This window comes from Aphelocoma coerulescens, chromosome 4A (assembly GCF_041296385.1).
Source record: "Aphelocoma coerulescens isolate FSJ_1873_10779 chromosome 4A, UR_Acoe_1.0, whole genome shotgun sequence".
NCBI classification, from domain to species: Eukaryota; Metazoa; Chordata; class Aves; order Passeriformes; family Corvidae; genus Aphelocoma; species Aphelocoma coerulescens.
In genome coordinates this window covers 500,533-521,919 of record NC_091018.1, presented here as the reverse complement: position 1 = coordinate 521,919, position 21,387 = coordinate 500,533, and the positions used below count along the sequence as shown (strand labels likewise).

General features: G+C 41.8%; 1 long non-coding RNA gene across 1 annotated transcript in view; it reads right to left on the bottom strand.

Annotated features, from left to right (window-relative positions):
* Positions 1–16,143: 16,143 nt before the first annotated feature.
* LOC138110281 (uncharacterized) overlaps positions 16,144–21,387 on the bottom strand; it is a 40,297-nt gene continuing 35,053 nt past the window's right edge. The window contains exon 6 of the long non-coding RNA XR_011150855.1: positions 16,144–17,996. This is a non-coding gene — a long non-coding RNA (uncharacterized lncRNA). The remainder of the gene's footprint in view (positions 17,997–21,387) is intronic.

Sequence of the window (21,387 nt, the reverse complement as noted above, 5' to 3'; positions counted from 1 at the left end):
GATGTGCAGGCTAAGTATTTAGGGACCACTGCCCTGGGGACTCTACCCAGCTCTGATTCTGTCACAGGGACTCACAGAGGTGAAGGTAGCACTCTAAAGTGTCACACTCACACTGTGTGACAGGGCAGGCAATCCCATGATGTCATACATCATCCTTAGAGTCATGGGGATAGCTTTAAACCCCAGTACTACCACAGAACAAACGAAGATGTCCTATCTCCAAGGTATCAAGGCACCCATGGGAAGGATCTGTACCAACTCTATACTAAGATACAGAAGTGGGGAAGAGAGGCTTCTCCATGGTCACTCTAGCCAGTAATTCTAGTCCTTGGTCTTCTCTACCAAACCAAATCCCCAAACCCTCTACCTGCAGTATCAGCTCTCCTCATCAACCCCAGCCATGATGAGGAAATGTAATTTTAGAGAGTGCACTGGATGAGGGCAACATTCACTGGGCTGCAGAGCTCTTTGTGGAACTGTTCCATTTGAATTATAAATCAAGATAACTGTTGAAAGTTGCCTTTCTTGCTTAAAAAAAGTACCAACAAAGTGCCCCTTTAGAGGTGAAAATGACGTGAAAGTTGAAGAACTCACTATAGCTGAATCATGAAGTACAAAGGGGCATAGTGTAATTAAGTTCAGTGTCCTTGTGGGAGGGAATGCAACAAAACCTAGCACTGTGACATTAAGCTTTAGAAAGGGGATTTAAAAAAAAAAAAATGAGGAAGCTAGTCAAAAAGGCCCTGAAGTCAGAAGTGAGGAAATTAAAATCCTTCAACTCAGCATGGAGGCTACTTAAGCAACCATAATAGAGTCCCAGAAGGAATGCGCAGCTTTTCAAAGAAACACGGAAGGCAAGAAAAATAAAATTAGCATGGGAAAACAGCAAGGTTCAAGGGGTTATTTAAGCCAAACAGGTAGAATTCAAAAAGAAGTGAAAACCTATCTGAAGGGAAGGAACACAACCCATGGAAGGTTCTCCCCATCATGAAAACATATTTCAAAATTGTGGTGACTGAGAAATGGTCTCGACTGAGGGGAAGAGTGTGTGTGTGTGTGTGTGTGAGAAGGAGAAAATAATTAATGAAAACAAAAATTAGCAATCGGAAAGATGGATTTCCAGGCTATTTCAATGGATAATAACAGTGAATAAGGTGATTGCAGAGAAAAATCAGTTATTTTTCATCAGCCTGTAGGCCACTGTGATACAAATTGCCCGGGGTGGTAGAGTTTAGGACAAATAGAAGGGTTAAAAAAAATCAAGGCGTGGAAAAAATAAATGAATTAAAACCCAAGAGATCCCTGGAGCCAGCTGGAACAGGCAACTGCTCCTTAGGGTGGCATAGCTGGGCGCTAATCACAAAGCATGATTTTACAGTGAGCCCATATGGAAAATGGAGACATTCCTGCACTGAGACACTCTTTCTATCTCTTACATGCTGCATCAAAAGCCTCTTGATGTCTTATGTAAACCAGAGTGACCTCTGAAAATATGAGGAGACCTGAAATCTCTGGGAATGCCTCCTGACCCTTCCAGACCATGGCAGCATGATGCATCACTTCTAAATGAGCCAGGAGAAGTGGAGCCTTCCTCACTTTGATTGAGTTGGGCTCCAGCAAAGTGCCCTGTCCCCAGCTGCATCCAACCTGCAGCACAGAACACACTGTCTGAGCTTTAGTCATTTGTGTGGTCTTTTAAGTAATTATCCATTGCATTATTCAACAGGAGAGCACAGTATTTACTGGATTACTGGGTCTGTACTGCCTTAAAGACATAGCTCAGTGCTTTGGGAGCCAGCTGCACTGTTGCAAAGCAACAAGCAAATATTTCTCTTTTCTCCTCCCTTTTTGAGCTACACAAGAAGGTTCTTTAAAAGAAAATGGAAATGGTGGTGCTACAATAAAAATGTAATATATTGTATGCAATGTATTTGCTGACCTGGTCACAAAATTGGAGGTGGCCATGGCTCATTAGAGTACCTTATACAGACTCCAGCTGAAATAAGCAAATTATCTTTCCATAGGCAAAACAAGGGCCTTTTGGGAGGGTGAGGGGTGTTTGTGGTCAAATATTGATTTCTACACATACTAAAGCACTGACTCGTGGTGTGTCCAGCTGCATCACATGGCAAATTTCTGTGGTGATTTCTGCGATTCAAAGGCACATACCCTCAAAGAACAAGAAAAGGGAGTAGAACACACAGTGGCCACTAGCTGAGAGGGCCAGGGAAGGTGATGGCAGCTCACACTGCAGGATTTTGAGTCCTGATTTTGGGTGGGATAAACCAGAAGCACCCAGAGGCATCAAGTTAAGACAGAGAATGAAACAGGAATATACAGAAAGTGGAAAAGAGATGTAAAATAGCCCTCTCCAGTGTTTTGGAATTGGATGCTATGCAGCTGGAGAATCTTCCCTTTGAGCTAACTGCCAGTCAGGACAGAGTTAATCAGCTGGGATGGGGATAATTATACAAGGGGTTTCATGGTGTTAATATATTTAAGCAGTTGCTGTTTCATGGTCCAAATGGTGGCTTTTCATGAAAACCATTTCTACCCTGGTACATGCATGTGAACACAAGGACAAGGAACCACACTGGCATTCATGGATAGCGACAAAGTGCCTTGGTACAAAGACACAGAGACTAGCTGGTGTTGAGGACAACAAACCTGACTGCCTGGCAACCCTCTAGAGCAAGCTGCAGGTTACCTGTCCAGTTCCAGGCAAAAGAGATCAACCACCTGACTCTGAGTTCAATGGTAGATCCAGGTTATGACACTAAAGGAGGGCAAAAATGATAAGCAGCTTATTTGGGAGACAAGGCATGTCCTCCACCAGAGCATGCAATTTCATATCCCCTCATGTCATCTTCCACTGATAAATATTCAGACACTGGTACTGTCTGAATAAGGAGCTGTTTGGACTGACATTTTCATATCAATGCAAATGAGTTTAATAAGGACTTACACAAAGAAAATTTGGAGTTCTGTCCGTGTCACTAGAACAAGCTGTCTTTTAAAAATATTCCTGGCTATCACTGCAGCACATGTTGAGCACAAAAATGCACCAGCTCAGACAAAAGGTCCCTCCAGCTCAGTCACTGTCCCCAAGAGGGGTCAACAACAGATGTGCTGCACAAGAGTGCAGACACAGGGAGAGCACACAGAGGTATTTATACACAATACTTCTCCAAGACTCTTCCTCGGGAAGTCCAGTGGCAGAGGCCATGTATTTTATTCAAAAACCTGTGGGAGGGTTTTTCTCCCAGCTTTTCTAAGAAAATGGGTATTCCTCAACCCCCTTTACTGCCAATAGTTCCAGCATTCAACAGCACAGCTACTGACCCTAACCCTCAATGCATCACCAAACAGGAGCAGAACCAAACCTCAGACTGATCCAGTACGGTTCAGCTTACACCTCAGTATCCTGTGCTTTTGTCAGTGTAATTTCTGCTCTGCTGATTGTAGGCTAAACTTTGTTCACATTTACACCACGTAAATGAGGATTCCACCAGAACTGAGGGAAACTACACTGGAATTATATAACTGTCAGAGAGCAAAATTTAGTTCAGTGTTACATTAATCTTTTTATCAATCACATAACTTAGCCATCAACTAATAAACTCACCCTGGCTATGCCTATCCAGAGCCAGGAGCAGGAGGAGGTTATTGCAGAGTGTCACTGAAACTCTGTTTGTCCAGCTTTGGGTTGGCTGACTTCCACGAGGAATGCATTTAGTTAATTGAAAAGGTTTTGGTTAAAGTTTGCCAGCAAGAGATCATAGAGTTCTAGGCAACCCATACTGTGAGTATGAACTCCATTCAACCTTTGAAATACCTCTGTGAAGGCAGGAAATTGAAATATTGTGCTATATTGGCAACTAAACAGTCATTTATCATCCATGCTAAGTTTGGAGCACAGTGGAATGATTTTTAAACTCTGAGGGTCCTGATTAACAATTACGTGTTTATATAGATTATGTATTGAAATATAGTTTCAAGAAGAATATGAGATAATCAACAGCTGTATCCACCCTCCTATTTGCCTAAGATCAAATTTGGACTGTGCTCAGAGGTACAAACACTATATTAAAACACAACAGAGTTAAGACACCTACTGACAAAAGCAAGGAAATTCACAGTTAAGGGGGAAAATGCACCATATGTTCTGCAGTACCTAGGCACAACAGGGAGCATTCAGCTCATCATTAAAGAGGCACCCAGTTGTGCCTAGGTATTGGAGAACATATGGAACACTTCCCTGCTCATGTCTGAATTTCCTTACTATTGTCAGCTTATGGATCAAGCTTGACTTTTTACTTTTTTTTTTTTAAATACAGAGTTCAGGGGACTTTTTTTGTTTGTTTGTTTTAAATATAGAGTTATGGGAATTTTTTAAAGTAGTTGTTTAGTTTGTAAAATACCATTTTAAATTTATAATTATCAGCCCCACAGACATACATAAATTACTGCAAGTCTGCTTTCAAGAAGAGTTCGGGATCACTGGAAACCATAAATTGTAAAAATGAAGCAGCGAGTTGCTCAGGGAGTTTCCAGGCAAACACTTATCGAAGGTTACAACTGGCAGGACTAATTGGACGTACTGTATCTGAAAAGCAGTGATTTTATTTTATACTTCAGCCCTTCCCTCTGAACTATCTCAAGGTTTTAACTGCTGAAGACAATATAATCAATCTATTGCACTACAATGTTTATATTTTAATTACCAGACAGTTAGGAGTCCCCAGCTGGAATTGCCAGGCACTGTGCTTGGTAATGTACATCTATTTATGAGATCCAAAGGGCTTATAGGCAAAGCTGCTAAGGAGCTAAAAGAGAAAAGATAATGGTTATTGTTCCCATTTCAGAGCTAAGCAAGAATGATCTGGGACTGGGTAAGTTGAACCGTGTAACACCTCACAATGAGCATTCACTCAGTATCCGGCTCTGGCCACTTCTGCCTTTAAAATTAAAACAAACAACCAAACAAATCCAAACAAAAAAACCAAACAAAACCCCCTACAAACCCCAAACGAACAAAACCCCCCACAAACCCCAAACGAACAAAACCCCCCACAAACCCCAAACGCAGCACGAACAGGAGGCGCGGCGGGGGGAGCGGCGCCCGCCGGGAGCGCCAGGGGGCGCCATCGCCCGCGGCAGCGCCGCTCCTCGGGCGGCCCGCGGGCCCCCAGCGCCCCCCAGCGGCGGGGAGGAACAGCCCCGAGACCCCGCGGACAGAAACTCCGCCCCCGCGGCTTTGCTTTAATTCTTATTGCTAATTATTTCTTTTTTAAGTAATATGTATAATAATAAATATAAAATCGAATCGACTTATACGGTATGTCACTTTTTAAATGAAAACATAGAGAAATCTGGTATCTTGGAAACCACTCCAGTCTCATTAAAATACATATGAGTTTGGTTTTCTCATTTAAAATATACTGAGGAGGAGGACAGAGGAGGGAGGAGTGGGGTTTGTACAAAGATTAAGTCTTGTCAGATCTGAATTACAGTATGATCTCATAAATGTACTGGATAACCATAATTCTCATTTTCCTAGAAAACAATGTAAAAGAATAAGTTCATCTCTTTGTTTTGCTTCCTAAACAACCCTCTCTTCCTGTCTCAAAATCAGACTGTTCTTTCAGTAAAATAATAATAATAATTTTTAATTTTATATTTCTAAAACATAGAGTTTTCAATTTTTCCCCACTTTTCTCAGAAAGAAACAAATTCTGCAGACTCAGAGTAGGCCACCTATTTCCGGGCTTTATGGGGTGCTGAGCCATCACTGCTGCTTATGCTGTTTTTACGATGTAAAACAAAGCGGTGACATGAAAAAATCTTGCACAGCCAAAGACAAACTTCCCCAGGTCCTTGGATGCACTGTCTGCCAGCTTGGACACCTCTGCTTCTCCCCTAGAACCTGTTACACCCTTAGATGCTGAGGTGAGGAGGATGAGGAGGGGATCTGCCCTTCGGTTGCCTTTCCCCTCTCACCCCTGGGAAATCCCAGAGAATTCCCTTCCAGAAGAGGATACCTGGGGGGTTGTTACCCTTACCTGGCCCTTACACAGCCACACACTGAGCGATGGAGCTCAGCCGGCTTGGCCAGAAGGGAGCAAGTAACAACCGAGAAAAGTTTCTTTTGCCTGACGAGTCATTGCCTGGGGCACAAACGCAGTCTCCTGAAACTGTATCATCATCCAGAAGAATGCACTGGAGAAAGATTTCCATTGGAAACTGCCCGACCTCTTCTTCCTTAGCAAAAGGAGGGAAGGACTCTGCAAGATGTTGGTTTCAGCAAGCCTGGAAGACTAAATCTGAGTAAAACTCACCCAACCTCCCCAGGTCTGCTTAAACTTACAAGAGCTGTACTCTCAACTCAATCCATGCAGAAAATGAAGCTAAGAATGAGATTTAAATCAAAACAATGAAACAACTCAGTCACAGTATTGAAACTCATTTAGGTTCCCCCTTCAATCCTTAAATCACCTTCCTCCCCCTCTAATAGACTATTAAAATGCTCTTATGATCTGAAAACTGAGCTAATTCATATTTATAAAAGTAGTTTTAAGCAGTCTAACAGGTTAAACAAGAAAACTATATACTAAGCTCAGTGAGTTACCTGACTGTGCTGACATTGTCAGGGCTGTGAGCATCCCTGGCAAGCTGAACCATTTCATGCATTTGCATAAAAGTTAGGGTGGAAGATTTGTAAGGAGAGCACTTCCATAAGCAGAAAGAGACAAAGGAAAATGCAGACAGCAGTGCTGTTGCACTCAATTTTCTATGCTGGCCTGCTCAGCTCTCCCAGGAAGCAATGCCTTTCTCTTTATTAAAGTCCTTGAGAGAATGGATACTCTACAATTCAGATTTTACCAGTCCGTGTTGATGTTGACTACTCAGTTATTAAGTTGTCTTCCAGAAGTTCATACAAACCCTCCATCTGAGGAGGCTGTGGGGCAAACACACCCATGTTCCCCTTCAGATGTCCTCTGCTGCCCTGAGGACTGGCAACAGTGTCCCTAAGGCGGCTGCAGTCATTGCTCTGCTCCACGGGCACAGGAGAGAAAGGCTGAGGGGCAGCTGGGGAAGCACAAATCTCCACGCCCTCTCCTGCTGGAAGTCTGCCTGGATCTGAAGAAACAGCCCCACCAGCCTCTCCTCCTCAGCACCTTGCACTGACACGGCTTCGGGTCTCAGGTGACACAGCAGAGATCAGTAATGTTCCTCACCTTTTGCTTGCTGAGCTGAGCACTCATAGCTAGAATGAGATCTCTCCACCAGCCAAAGAAATAGTTTGGAGACTGCACTTCAAACTCAGAAACAACACAGCTGACAGGGAGTATTCTCACAGTGACTTAACATATTGCGGTCACCCTGCTCCAGAAAACTGTGCAAAGCTGGGGATGAAGCATACTGTCCTTAAAAGAGCACCAGACACCTCCTGCCAGCCTGCCCAGCACAGAGGATGGGATCCTGTACATGTTCTGCTCCATGAGGAAACAGGTCCTGCATACAGGGCATCACAGAGATGGCAAAACCTCCTGTGCCACCAGTGTTTCTGCTGTGGAAGGAGTGGGAGCAGCTTGCCCTGTCCTACACGTCAATTAGTCAGACAGGAGATATATCGAGTAACAGGGCACAGAGATGTAACCTTTTGTCTGATGAGATTTTCCAAATTGCCAGTCATCTGGAAAGGGTGTGTGCAGGCGAGGGTCAGAAGTTTAGCGAGCGCTACACTAGCAGCATGGCAAGGCAATAAACTATCACGCAAGCAAGTGCAAATATTAGCTGTGTGTACATTTGAAATCTTGAAACAAATTCGCTAAAGATTTAGGACTTCATTAAGGTCAAAAGGGTTATGCTGTAGTTGATAGGCACATTTGTTTTATTAATTGAGTCATAAGTTCTGGCAGTCTGCAAATAGATTGCAAAACATGCATCAGCTGCTTTCGATTGCCATGAGAGATCTGAAAACCTGCCAGGAAATCTGTTTGCAGCTCTTAAAAGTTTTGGCTTAAAACCTGTTTTAAACTGTAAACAATTACTTTTTTTTTATTTTTAAAGCATGAAAGAAGGGAGGGTAAGATAGAGGGAGAAAGAGAAGCACATGTTTTCTTTAGGCTCAGAGCACAAGAATTACTGATGTAAGTATCCTCCTCTCAAGGAGGCTGATTATTTTCTAGACAGCCCAAGCTCTCCCATTCCCTGGTATCCCTAGCCTTAGTGTTTGTCATCTCATGCAGCTCTCAGTGTGTTTTAGAATGAAGAACATTTGGTTAGCATACTTTTGGAAAAGAAATGTGCAAGCAAAAGGGGAAGATGTCCCATTTTGATGCCTTACTTTAAATCTGTCGAGCATACAGGACACGAATACCAAAAGGAAGCAGTGCAAAGCAAGCCAGATCCCGCACTTGCTAAGATCTGTCCCAAATACATGTCAAAGTACCACCAACAAAATACTGAGCAGCTGTTTTTCTTGCACAGTACCAAGCTCAAAGTGATCCTATCACAACTCTGAGAAGGTTTCAGCTATGCAGATAGTGTTTCATACATGAGTTACTTAAGCTTCAAACCCAGTGAGTCTCTCTTATTACCCCACCACTGTACTGGGATGATTTGTCAGCTGCTCTCCTAAAAGCTGTCATGGCCAAAAGTGGCAGGAAGCCAGACAGAGCTGCTCAGTTTGCCCTCCTATGAAAGAGCCTTGACTCATTATGGTTCATCCCAACGACATAAAAGGTTACAGATTTGGCACCTTCATTTCCCCCGACTGCAGAATCAGCCTTTGAAAGCTGCTCTCCCAACGCTGTGCAGCTGTTTGGTTCTCCTGTGCCCACGTCCCACTTCAGTTCTGCTGCCTTCTGCTCTTTTTGTCTTTAGGAGGCCAAGTAGCTCCTATAGGAAGACAAAAGCTGGTCTGAAAATTAATGCAAATTACTTTTTGGAAATAGACTTAAATTTTGATTCCCTGATCTCAACACAGCTTCAGGATGGTCTGGGTTCATACAGAGCTCGCATCTGGTGCTGACCTGAGCAAGAACCAGACAAGAGAATCACCCACATTAGCTATTGCCTCTGGCACCTCTTAAATGACTTCACACTGCATTTTGAATTACACTGTCTTCCAGCAAATTTTTCAGATCTCGCAATACAATAAAGCCAGCCATCTGGGTACCCCAGGTATGCCAACATAAGCTGAAACATCCCCGAATTTTTTAGCATTTTTATTTCTCTTCTTGCTGCCCTCGCAAGCAGCGATGCGCTGCTGCCCTCCCCACATCCCCTCATCACGCAGAGGTGTGGCACAGGAAGGCCAGAAGAGAACACAACTGCACTTAGCTCCTCATGAAACCAGGTACCAAAAAGCTCTCAGGGATTTGGACACAGTTCCTTTGAGGGGAAGATCCATGCTCAGGTCCATTGTGCCCCTTTCCAACAGGGCCAACTCACTGCTCTGAGCAACCTTGCAAACAAGAGCAGAAGATCTGATCATGGGAAATCCTGGTATGAAGCCACTGCAGAGCTTGAAGGCGTCTCTTGTTAACAACTGTAGCATACCCTACATGAACCCAAACGCTCAAGTGTTTATTTAGCCAAGAACAAGGTTACTACCTTGTAAATAGGATGCACCCTCAAGCTATCCCAGCTGTACTCATAGCACAGCCAGGAGTTGCTGAGCCAGGCTGGAATGATGGGATTGTCCTGGGGAACCTCCAGGATTTTGGTTTGGTCTGGGATGGTGCCTTCCCCTGAACACCTTCTCATTTCTGGCATATGTAACCACCTCTGCTGCCAAGGGCTGCCCAAACCAGCACCCCAATAAGACATGGACCAAATAAATACATCTGCTAAAAACACACATTTATCACTGTTTATCACTGAAGCTTTAAAGTCTTTTTCTGTTATGGAGTAGTCACTGGACTTCATTACTGTCAACCCACAAAATGGATTCGCTCCTTTGCTGGTAGAAAGGACCATGGGTTTTACTGAAGGACTTCTTCCATAGCTGGAGTCACAGGAGATACATCTCTGGACCATCAGCTACAGTGAAGTAAATACGTTTGGGATCTCATCAGTTTTAGCAGCTTTTTTTCACTTTACCATCTTTACTTCCTAATTCCATGCACTTCACTTTCAACAAATCACCACTAGAGCAATTTTTTCCAATAAGCTCTTTCATAGTATCAGCTATTTTTTCCGATAAAAATATTTTTGCTCTGTGGTTTCAGTCTTCAGCTTCTTTTTCATCTGGTCTAGACACAAGCTAGTCATTTGTGAAACATTTATTATTGTTTCAACCAATTGAAAAAGTTTTGCAGGTTTTGGCTTCAACAGTAACCAAGTTAATGACTCTTCCCCTAAGAAAGCCAGAAATGATAAATCTATTTATGACTTCTCACAGGGAACTCCGTGTTCATGGGGGCTGAAGGAACATCTGATCAGGGAGCAGCACTTTAACCATGATGAAAATTCAAGGATTTTTTTTAGCATGAGGAATCAGTTTGTGTGCACAGCAGCCAAATGTTATAAGCATTTAAAAGTCCATAAATACTCCTTCACAAGAGAGATCATAATAGTTACTGGGTCAAAGTCACCCTGCAAAAATTGTGTTACATTGGTGCCTGGTGAATAAAATACATGCTTTCTATTCCGTTGGCAGCTACATGATCCTCTTCACAATTCTATTTTAGATTGGCCTGAACATTCATAAACTTAAAATAAGATTACTTTTCCCAGATCTTATTCCTTAAAGCTAACAATAAAAATCTCAAAGGAAAATCCAGCAGGGAATGGTGGCATTCTCAGTGTCCTGTGGCCTTTGAAAAAGGTCATACCTACAAAGCAATACAACCCATTACAGATTTAAACTCTGGCCTAAGCCCACATCAGATTTAAGGATGCAATTCAATGCTCTACTCAGAATTTTCTTCCTAGGCATGACAGATGTTATGGTTCACCTCTTCATGGGGCTTTTTTAACACAGAGTTCACACTGAGTGAGATACCACTGTTCTAACCAAAACTATGCCTTTCTTTTAATTTTGGGGTTTCCAATCATCTACTCATGGTTCTGAAAGAACTCTCTTGTGACTATGGAAATTCAAGTCAGGTTATGGGAAAGTATAAAAACAATGAATACTGGGTTTGGCTTACAACAAGGAAGACCAGGAGAGGGCACGTGCAGCTATTTAAATTCATAAAAACCTTTGTGGGACTCCTGTGTTCTCACTTTTCCCTTGATTTTAAAGGGCCCAAAGCCATTTCCATCTCTTCACGCTGCTCTGCAGAGCAGTGTGCACAGTAACTGGGACCTTACATTAGGAGGGATTTATTTATATTACACAAAAGTGATGCTCTTTTATCAAAAACTTTGCTATTAAAGTGTGGAGGCAGGTAGCAGGCTGAAGGACAAGGACTGACATCAACAGATCTCTCTTGTAATGAAGAGCATTTGAGACTGTACCAGCAAGCTCTTCAAGGAGCAGGGTCTGCTTGGTCTGTCCTGGGTACAACAGGCCCCCTCTCTAAGTCATTTAAATATTTAGTAGCTTTGCATTTTTTAACTATTCCTGCCAAATTGCATGTATTTATTTCAAGCCTGCCCAATGTCTGCTATTTACAAATACTGCCATATATATTAAAGCAAGAGTCACTCCCAATTAGCTCAAGTGTTTAAGAAAATCATCATATATTCTGAATGATGAAAGATCACAGAAGGAGGTCTCCTAATGGATAGCAGGTGTGGGAATGAAAGCATCTAAAGACTGTGAGCCAAAATCTAAGAAGTCACAGAATATCATAACTCACTTTAAATTGCACCTAGGTCCCAAAGTTAAATAAGACCTTTGGCTCAGAAAATATTTAAAACTACCACCATTTTTATAACAGAAAAGCAAACAAACAAACAAAAACACCCCCCAAAATGCTTATTCTTTATAAGAAGATATGCAGAGTCGGCTACATATGGAGGATAAGAAAAAAAAAAAATTAATAAACATAAGATTGAAAAACACTGATATTTTTGCCTCTGTTTTCAGGCAGCTATAAAGAGCCTCAATAAGCTCTAGTTATCCACAAACAGCTCCTCCTTCTGTTTTGTTAGAAAACTGAAAACCAGGCAGGTTAACTCATACTTAAAAGTTTGAATCCACTACACACTGTAGTAACAAAACTACTTTTAGGATCTTCAAACACATTTGATAATACAAAATAATCTTTGTAACAAAAATAGTAGAGTAAGATCAACAGATTAGCTGGATGAAATTCCCCAACTTAGACTCTAATTTAAAGGACACAATGATCTATGTTTTGCTATAACCTGGACTTGTGGTACAGGAATATTGCACAGACCTCAGGTGATCCCATTCACAGTTAACGTGGTGGATGTTGGTACTGAGCCGTACCACAGCAAGATGCCTTTTCTTCCAAGAACTCCCAAGTTGAGTGACTAAGCAATAAGTTTTCTATTTGTCAGTGTTCTTACAGTTACTGTGAAAGGAGGGAAATTTAGAATTTGAAGATTCTTGAACAGTAAGGAACAATTACCAAATTAGGTATGAAGGCAGAGATAGGGATGGGGAAATACAACCCACCTTTAGTCACTGTAACATCACCACAATACCATAAACAGACTGTAAGCTTTGAGCAACTCCATAAACCTTTACATGGATAGAAGTAGAATTAACTGAAGATTTACGTATCTGACAGAAAAGAAAAAAAAGCTAATCATCAAAACACAAAAGCCTGTCCTTCAGTGCCAGTATCATCATTGCCAGTTGGATGCTTCATAGGTCTTCCAAAGTTTGAGCAGAGCACAAACCTAGTGTGCATATACAGCTCTCACTCACCTGGAAATTTCAGTCAGTGGGTGTTTTGCCATTTTCTGTGTGTTTTTCCTCAAGATACAAGAACACTCACCATTGTTATTGGCCAAAACTATGATCGGGCAAGTCAGCTCAGGGAGATATGATGGCATTTTAGGTCAGCCTGTAAGGAAAGTTAAAGCTGACCATGCTGAAAAAGCTTAGAGAAATAAAGGAACAGAAAGCCCTTCAAGGTTGCCACAGTCTTTATTTATATCTTTATTTATAATAAAGATAAAGCCATCACAGTCCAGTCAGACACACATGGCTGTACATGTTTACATGGGTAAACAAATAAAGTGCACAAGACCACTAGATCCAAAGGCAATCAGCAAATCCAACTGGCTCGCCTAGACAGCACCAAAACCTCTCCATGTGAAGAAAGCTGCCAAGTCACTTAGAGCATAGTCATGCACCATCCCCACCCATGAATTTGTGTCATCTGCCCCTACCACAGCAGAGAAGCAAAAGAAATCACCACGGTCCATCCAGAGACCAGAAAAGGGCAGAAAGAAGCAGATGATGTGCAGCACTTGGTCCTACCGGTGTGCTGAGAATGGCCAGCAATGCAGCCTCCCCTCCAGAGCAACGAGGAGAGCAGAGGGACCCTCCTTGCACTCCCTCACTGTGCAGTGGAAGCACATCCCTCAAGGCACACACTCAAGGCAGGTAATTAACCTTTAATCAAGTTCCATGGACATGTTTAAATCACGTGCCGATGTTACTTGCTCATCTGTCCATATCTAGGCACGTACTTTGCTCATGCAAAAGGAGCATTCATAAATATGCTTTTTATTTCCTAAGAGCTGCACTGCAAATTCCATAATGCATTCATTTTATACAATCTCAGGGTATTTGTCAAACAAGATAATACTATGCAGAGCCAGGAATGGTATGAAAAACCACTGGTAGAAAGCGATATGATTCACATTTCTAGTAGTGGATCGGTTGCAATGGAATATGTTTTTCATCAGAACTTGGTACCAAAGCTACTGTGGCTGCTGATCACACAGAGATAGTGCTGTATTTTAGTATCCTTTTGAGAAAAAAAACACCATTTCAAAGGGAGTTCTCTTTCTTTAGGAAAAAAAAAAAAATCAAAGCAGCCCCAGACCTTACACAAGTCACACATTGTCACTTTTCACTGCTCCAACATCTGAGCTCCTGGATAACACAGTTCTTACTTGCTGATTGCTCTGCTGGCCTCATTTTGGGTAAGGCAGGATTAGGACAAGGCAAAACCACCAGAGTTTTACCTAAAACCACCTAATCCATCAGTCAGCAGAGCCCTGAGCAGCTCCTGAGCTGCTGGGTTACCACAGGGAAAGTGAGGCCGCAGGACCCCGACATCCCTCACCTCAACGAGCAGCACGAGAGGCAGTGGGCGCATGATCCCAAAAGGAGCATGGGGGCTTCTCCACTTGGTGTTTTACACCACCTTTATTTAGCTCTCACTCCTCAAAAAGGAGCCTAGAGGTACATTAAGCCATATGCAATACATATTGTTTCCATAAACTTGCATTCCTCCAATCATTACCTGCAACTATCTAAGTAATTTTAAAAAGAGAAAGACAAAACCCGTGTTGTGTGTTAGATTCTGCCCTCTGATTCTGGAACCACTTCTCACCATAGTAGTTAAAAGCAATAATGTGAAAAATATTTCATTTCTATTTACACAACATGGATAGAAATCTCTGAAGTTTTAGATTTTTTTTTTTCCCAACCAAAATGTTTATGTACTGATCAGAGAAGGTCCAAGTTATACTGGGAGAAGTCATGGTATATGGCTCCAGGCTTTACTGAAGAAATGAGGGATGCAACCACAAGGAGAAGCTCCAGAGTTGTGTACCTCTAGGATTATCCTTAGCCTTATTTCTATGTTTCAAAAGAATTTAAAATTTGTGAGTACAATTTTCAATAGACAGATATAAAACAGAACCAAGTTTCATTTTTGTTTTATATTAGACTATCATATCTGTCTTTTGAATATTTGTTTCTCTCTTTAAAAACAGCATTTTGCAACTATGAAGGTTGCAAAGACTGTTTCTAAATAAGAATGGACTCGTGGCAGATCACAAGCACCTCTGCTGCCATTCATTGCTGTCCTCAAGCAGAGTCACCAGATCTTTCCATGCCACATCTACTGAAGAGATGCGCCCAGGGGGAGCACAGCAGTAGATTAGAGTCACACCAGCCTTGATTTGCAAATTCTAGTGTAAATCAGAGCCACATGAGAGCATGTTAAAAGCTCCCTTTTCTTTCAGGGGAAAAAAAATTAAAAGAGTAGAGTGGCTGGTCAGAACATTCACAGCAATATTTTCAAGTCAAATGAAAAAAACCACATTAGAAATAAAAGTGCTCAGAGTTCCTAATTTGCAATTTGTATGAAGCTGAGAGGAGCATTCAGCATTGGCCCTGAGAAATATTCTTCCTAACCTTCAGGACAAATCCTTCTAGCTCTGCTACATGAGGTACACAGAATCAGGGCTTCAGGGGTCACACATCTCCCAACAGTTCCCCCCAGATCTTTGAATCAACTGTGAATACACTAAAAAAATCACTACACTGACTTCAATACCTAAATAAGGCCCAGAAGCCCAGCTCTGAAAACCTTTGAAATAAATCGTGGCAGTGAACTTCAGCCCACATCCAGCTGACATCTGAACCACTGAAAAACTAGTCCAATTACACCCCAGCTCGGCAGCAAGACAAGGCAGCTGTAAGAATGCATTAGCCTTTTGCTATCACATCCAAACCATCTGAAGTGGAAGTCACTAGCCCTTAAATCAGAAGAAGGCAGGCAGCACTTCCAGTTCTCAGCAAGTCAGAGATGCAGCTAAAACTTCAGCCTTAAAACTAAAAAGTTTGGTCTTACCTGGGGGTCACCTTTGCTGAAGAGCACAAATTGCAAGAACAGTATTATGTCACCTACAGGTTGTGACTAGGTTTGATGCATTATCAGTCAGTTCAAAAGACGGATTAAGAGGTATTATCAGTGTAACACAGCTACAGCAGCAGCCTACTCCCAGCTCAGTGCCCATGCCACTGTAAGCTGCCTTCCCACTTCAGCTCGGGATGTAACAGGGTGATGTTAAGAGTTCATCCTTCAGCTGTCTGCCAGTTAAACAAAGATTCCCTTTGATTTTAAATTACTTAAAGTTTTTAAATAGACTGAAGCAACTGGCTAGCAACAGATTTTATAAGCAACATCATGCCTTTAATACACTGACAAAAACAATAAAATAAATTCAAGAAAGCATCTAGGTTGGGCTACTAAGAGAAAATCTTCCTGCAGCAACATTTGCAAAGTACTTTATTTCTTCTCCTCTGGAACTGATGTAACCTTTCAGGAGCTGTAATATTTAGAAAGCCACACCACATCACAGTTGTTTTCCTATTAGCGTACCCCATGCCGAGAACACCAGCGATTACCACCCTTGTGGAATGTGGTCTGCCTGTGTTAGATTCGGTTTGACCTCCAGCGTGGGTCAAAAGATGTCAGTTTCTGGAGAACTCTGTGGCTATTGTGTCACCCAAGCAGAAAATGCTGCCTTGTGCTTCAGAGAAGGCTCAGGAGCCTTTTAAAACACACTCGTGTAAAGCAGAGGAATTTCTGTGTCTTCTCTCTTGCTGTGTCACTCTACAGCTAGCTAAGCAAAAAGCCTTCCAGGATATTTCTTGGGCATTTTCCTAGCCCTGACAGGAGTATGACAGTTCCATTCAGTTCTTTACTAATCTCTCTTCAAACCCACCAGAAATGAGGTACACATACAGGCGCTGCAAAATCAGCCGTGTTGCATCCAGTGATGACTCCAATCCAGCTTTGCAGTGCCCAAATCCTAACGCTTAAAGACAAAATGCCACTTCAAAGAAACCAGGATTCACATCTAAAAACATGCACAAAAAGTACATGAAGTGAAAAGACCTGCACACCATTTTTCTTTGCTCAGCACCACGAATTACACCAGCCCCAGCAGTTTCTGGTCTGACTCTGCAACACTTACTATTTGCACAAATAAATCTCTGTCACAACACTCCTATCAGTCAAATAATTGCAGCGAATCTGTTAAAGCCCCAAAAGCCCAAGATTGCAGGGGTACAGAGAAAGCTCATCCTCATCTCAAGTCTGCAAGAAGACAGACAGTGGAGTGTCTGCGCTGGAAACGCCCCTATAGGAAGGCTGATTAACTTAACTCACTGATGATATAAATATCATTATCTGCAATTCAATCAAAAAGCAATCAAGGCGTGTTTATTAGTGTATTTTTAAAAGGCATTTAGAGCATAGGTTGGGCACTTATTGGATTTAACTAATAAATAAGATTACAAGAATCAAATCACTGCTCTTGGAAAACAGCACTTTCTGTGGTGAGGAGCGATTTAAAATCATTACCAATTTGAAAAGGAATGAAAAGATAAAAGGAAAACATCAGCAAAAAAAAAAAAGGGGCAGCAAGCCATTTATTTTTACTTTTTAAAGAGGATTTGCTGTCAGTCTATAAAAATCACACAGGATCCCAGGATGGTGTTATTTCTCACTGCAGATGTGTGCCACAGGACTGGTCTCCTCAGTCTCCAAAACTGCTTCTAATATTCTTCTTGTTTGGATTGCAATTTGATCCACACCTTCGATTCATGTTTGGTTGGTGTATACCTTTTATGCTGGATGACTTTACTTGTCTTCATCGCCTTGGCAAGTCAGAAGGGAAACATTTTTAAAAGCTGTGGCATTACTCAAGCTGTGAGGTGGGCGACTCAAGAGAAGCAACATCTTAAAACATTCTGCACGGGGGCAAGTAAAAAGTCAATAAGGAAATACCATAGTTAGGCTGGTTTTAACTTGCTGAAAGTGTGAGACAGCTGTTCATTTCCTGATCACTCATGTGGAAATGGTAAAAAATAATTAAGAACAATGACTAATCACCAAATCAAAGCAAATATTAAATAAGCAAACTTGCTTTCTAGCCTTAAATCCAGCGTGCAAATGAGAAGTGGTATTCAAAAGTTTAGTCTTTAGATAATTAAAAAGGGTACATTAGAAGAAGAAAGATCCAGTTTATGGCTGCATCATGTTAGAACATCATCAACAGGAGTTATGGGAGCACTTGGAGCCACATGGTCAAGGCTGGAATAAAACACAGAGAATTACTTTGAAGTCAGAAATAAATAGTGTATGAGAATAGAAAGTGTACATGGGAAAAGCAAATTCTCCCCTTTGCTCGTATCCGATCCTGAGTAAATGTCACTGCTGCTTCTGAGCTGGCCGTGCTGTGATGACAACAAGGGGATGTGTGGTCCTGAGTGGCCCGTGAAGGCTTGTGCTCTATTTCCTCCACACAGCGTTTGGTTAGTTTTAGGGCTATCCAGGAGGGCATTAAAACTGCAGATTAGGAAAATACGTTACCCCCTCTTTGGCAATGAGGTGTGCAGTCCATCTGGGAAGAGGCAGCCAAGCTGCTCAGAGGAAGCAGTTTGCCATAACACCAGGGAGGCACATTGCTGGGGCGAATGAAATGAGTGGGACAAACAATGCCAGGAAGCTCCATTTGATGCCCCCCTCCTTTTTTCCTCATGCCCATTGCAGTTCTTTATTATAAATTTTCAAGTCTGCCTTAGGCCATTGGTATTCACCAGGCCCTGAGCTCCCAACTCATCTCTGTCCAAAAGATGACTGATCCCACCCTCACTGTGCAGGCAGTTCCTGGCTCTAAAGGACTCCACTGAAATGCATCAGCAGCTCCCCCACAACCATCTGCTCTATCACAGTGTCTCCAACTTTCTCCTCTCTTCAGCCCCCCAAAACCAGATTTCTCAGTCACAGAGAAAATTGGTATTTCTCCTCTATATTGTCCCAGAGACTGCAAGGGAGCATCTGACAGAAAAAGCAGAGAGAACTGGGATTGTTCCACTTGGAGTGGATCCTACCCATTTTATAAATGGATGGGAGGAGGAAAGGACAGAGCCAGACTCTTCTCCATGGTGTCTAGTAAAAGAAAGACAGGCAATGTCTTTCAAATACAGCAAAATACAGCAAATATCATTGAAACATAAGAAACTTTTATGTAAGAGTGATTGATCACTGGAATAGGACACCTAAAAAAGTGAACTCTCCTCATCCTTGGAGATATTCCAAACCCAACTAGACATGATCCTGGGAAACCTGCTCCAATTTACTCTCCTTTGAGCAGGCAGGTTGGATGAGATGATCTCCAGAGACCTCTTCCAACCTCTTCCATCAAATATTATTCTACCTGAACGGAATTTCATTACAAGAAAATAAAAAATAATAATAATTTTATAAAAAAGCCCTCAAACTCTAGCTTAGTGATAGAAAAACAAAAATGCAATTCACCAGACATCACTTTATTCAGGATTTTTTTTTGGAACAACATGCATTTTACTCCATGCTTGGGAAGTTTTCTGGAACAGCCACAAAAGCTGTCTTTCCAAGCACATAATTAGAAAGCCAGATATTAACCCAAATGCTTCCTACTGGAAAACTTACGACCAACATGTTCTAGGCAGATGAGACTGGGGAAAAAAGGTTCTTCCAAACTTTGGGATGAAACTTTCCAAGTTTAGGTTTGCATCCACTTTTTGGCATTTGAACCTAGTTTCATTACTGATTCCAAAGGACAGTTTTCTAAATATTCATCATTCAGCTAAATCTCCACCAGGAGCCCACAGTGATAAGGAAGAAAATGAGACTCCCATCTTGAAGCAGCAACTAGTCTCATACCTACTGCTATTGTAAAAAATGCTGACAGTCTGATCTTTAAAATGAAACAAAAGTTGGTACTAACCCAAATTTATTTTTACCCCACCTCAGATAGCTCTTACACATCAAAACTTCTGTGAATAAGGCAATACTTGTATTGCAGAGAGATGTGGTTAAGGAAAGTAAGTCAAATTGTTTGCTTGACTTCAACCAAGTCCAAGGACCTCTTAATAAAATGAGAGCAATATTTAATTTCTCTCTGTCTCCTCTCACTTTGAGAAACAGAGTCTTTTCATTCACATCATCAGGGTGGCACAGAACACCAGGGAGAACTACATGGGAAACAATACAGCAAAGTTTTGTGTGATGCCACTACACAGAAAAATTTTTATCTAGAAAAGTGAATGAGGAATTCCAGCACCAGCCCAAGTTCACTTCAATGAATTCCAAAAATATTTGTATCATTTTTAACATATTAAAGAGCAGCTATTACAAAGAAGAAGATTGTGCAGATGTGTTTGCATAGAAAGGAGGTTATTTTGAAAGATTTTGAGCTCTTTAACAAGTAAGCCAAATATTTTTAAACGGTCCATATTCAGATGGTCCCAGCAAGCTCCCCAAACTTCTCCCAGGATATGGCAGCAGAAGACCTGAGACCCAGGTTCTCATTAACTCGCCGCGTGAGTTTTATTCTTTTGGTAAAGTCAGGGTGCAAGAATATGCTTAAATAACTGAGAGATCTGTAGGAAATATGGAAAGATATATTTCCATGTACTAAAATCAAGCATTGGTAAATGGTTTAATGAATCAATTATATTTCAAAATGGACTTCTGTTTTGTTTTCCATTTCCTTCCCTTGTAAACGGCATGCCAACTCCAATACTTCACTCAATAAATGACTACTAAATGAGTGCAAAGTTACAGGCATGTTGGTCTCTATGACAGGTCATACATAATCACCATAGAAATATATAATTACACCTGTCAACCTCATCTCATGCAATTGATTCAATAATTAACAATGTCAGCACCAGGCTAAGCTTAGAGGTCTCACTGTGTGAAAATACTCATACATGGCTAAACATCTTGGTATTTTAATTGCCTGTCATAGTGCCAAGGTTTCTATAGCATACCTATTTCCACAGCAACAGGCTGGAATGAGTAAAGCACATTTAATAACTGCAAAAAAGTGAATTTATAAGCTTGCACTCATTTTACAGCACTCACAGACAGTGCAGGGTATTCTTAAGACAGCTGGAGATAGAATTGCATTTGAGAGAACAAGTTCAATTTGTGAAAAAAAAACTTCTTCTCTGTGTGGACTGTATGTGCACCCTGTGAAATAAAACTCATCATATAAATCTGAGAATTGTTTCTAATTACAGCTACGGGAGAGGTCAGCTCCTGCCTGGAAGTGTACACACGCCCAGTCTGACAGGACGGTTAATCTCAACACACCAGGAATGGCTGTGTAAAAACAGCTTCTTACAGGCTTCTAAGGACTTAATCATGACATGTTTGTCCATCTAATATTCTAAATTACTTGCAAGCTACGCTGCACTGAAAGGCCCTGATGTGCCCAAACGCTAACCCCCCTGAACTCGATGGCCGGGCTCCCAGCGCCCTCAGCTGCAGTCGGAGCTGCAGCTCCTGTCTGGCACTCTGTGCTAATTGCACATGAACATGACAAGGGCAAAGTCTTTGTGGCCTGAACTTTTAACAGTGGCAGAGCAAGACCAAACAGACTGGGTCAGGGAGAGGTACTAAGCAGAGTCCCACGAGGAGGTGAAAGACAAAC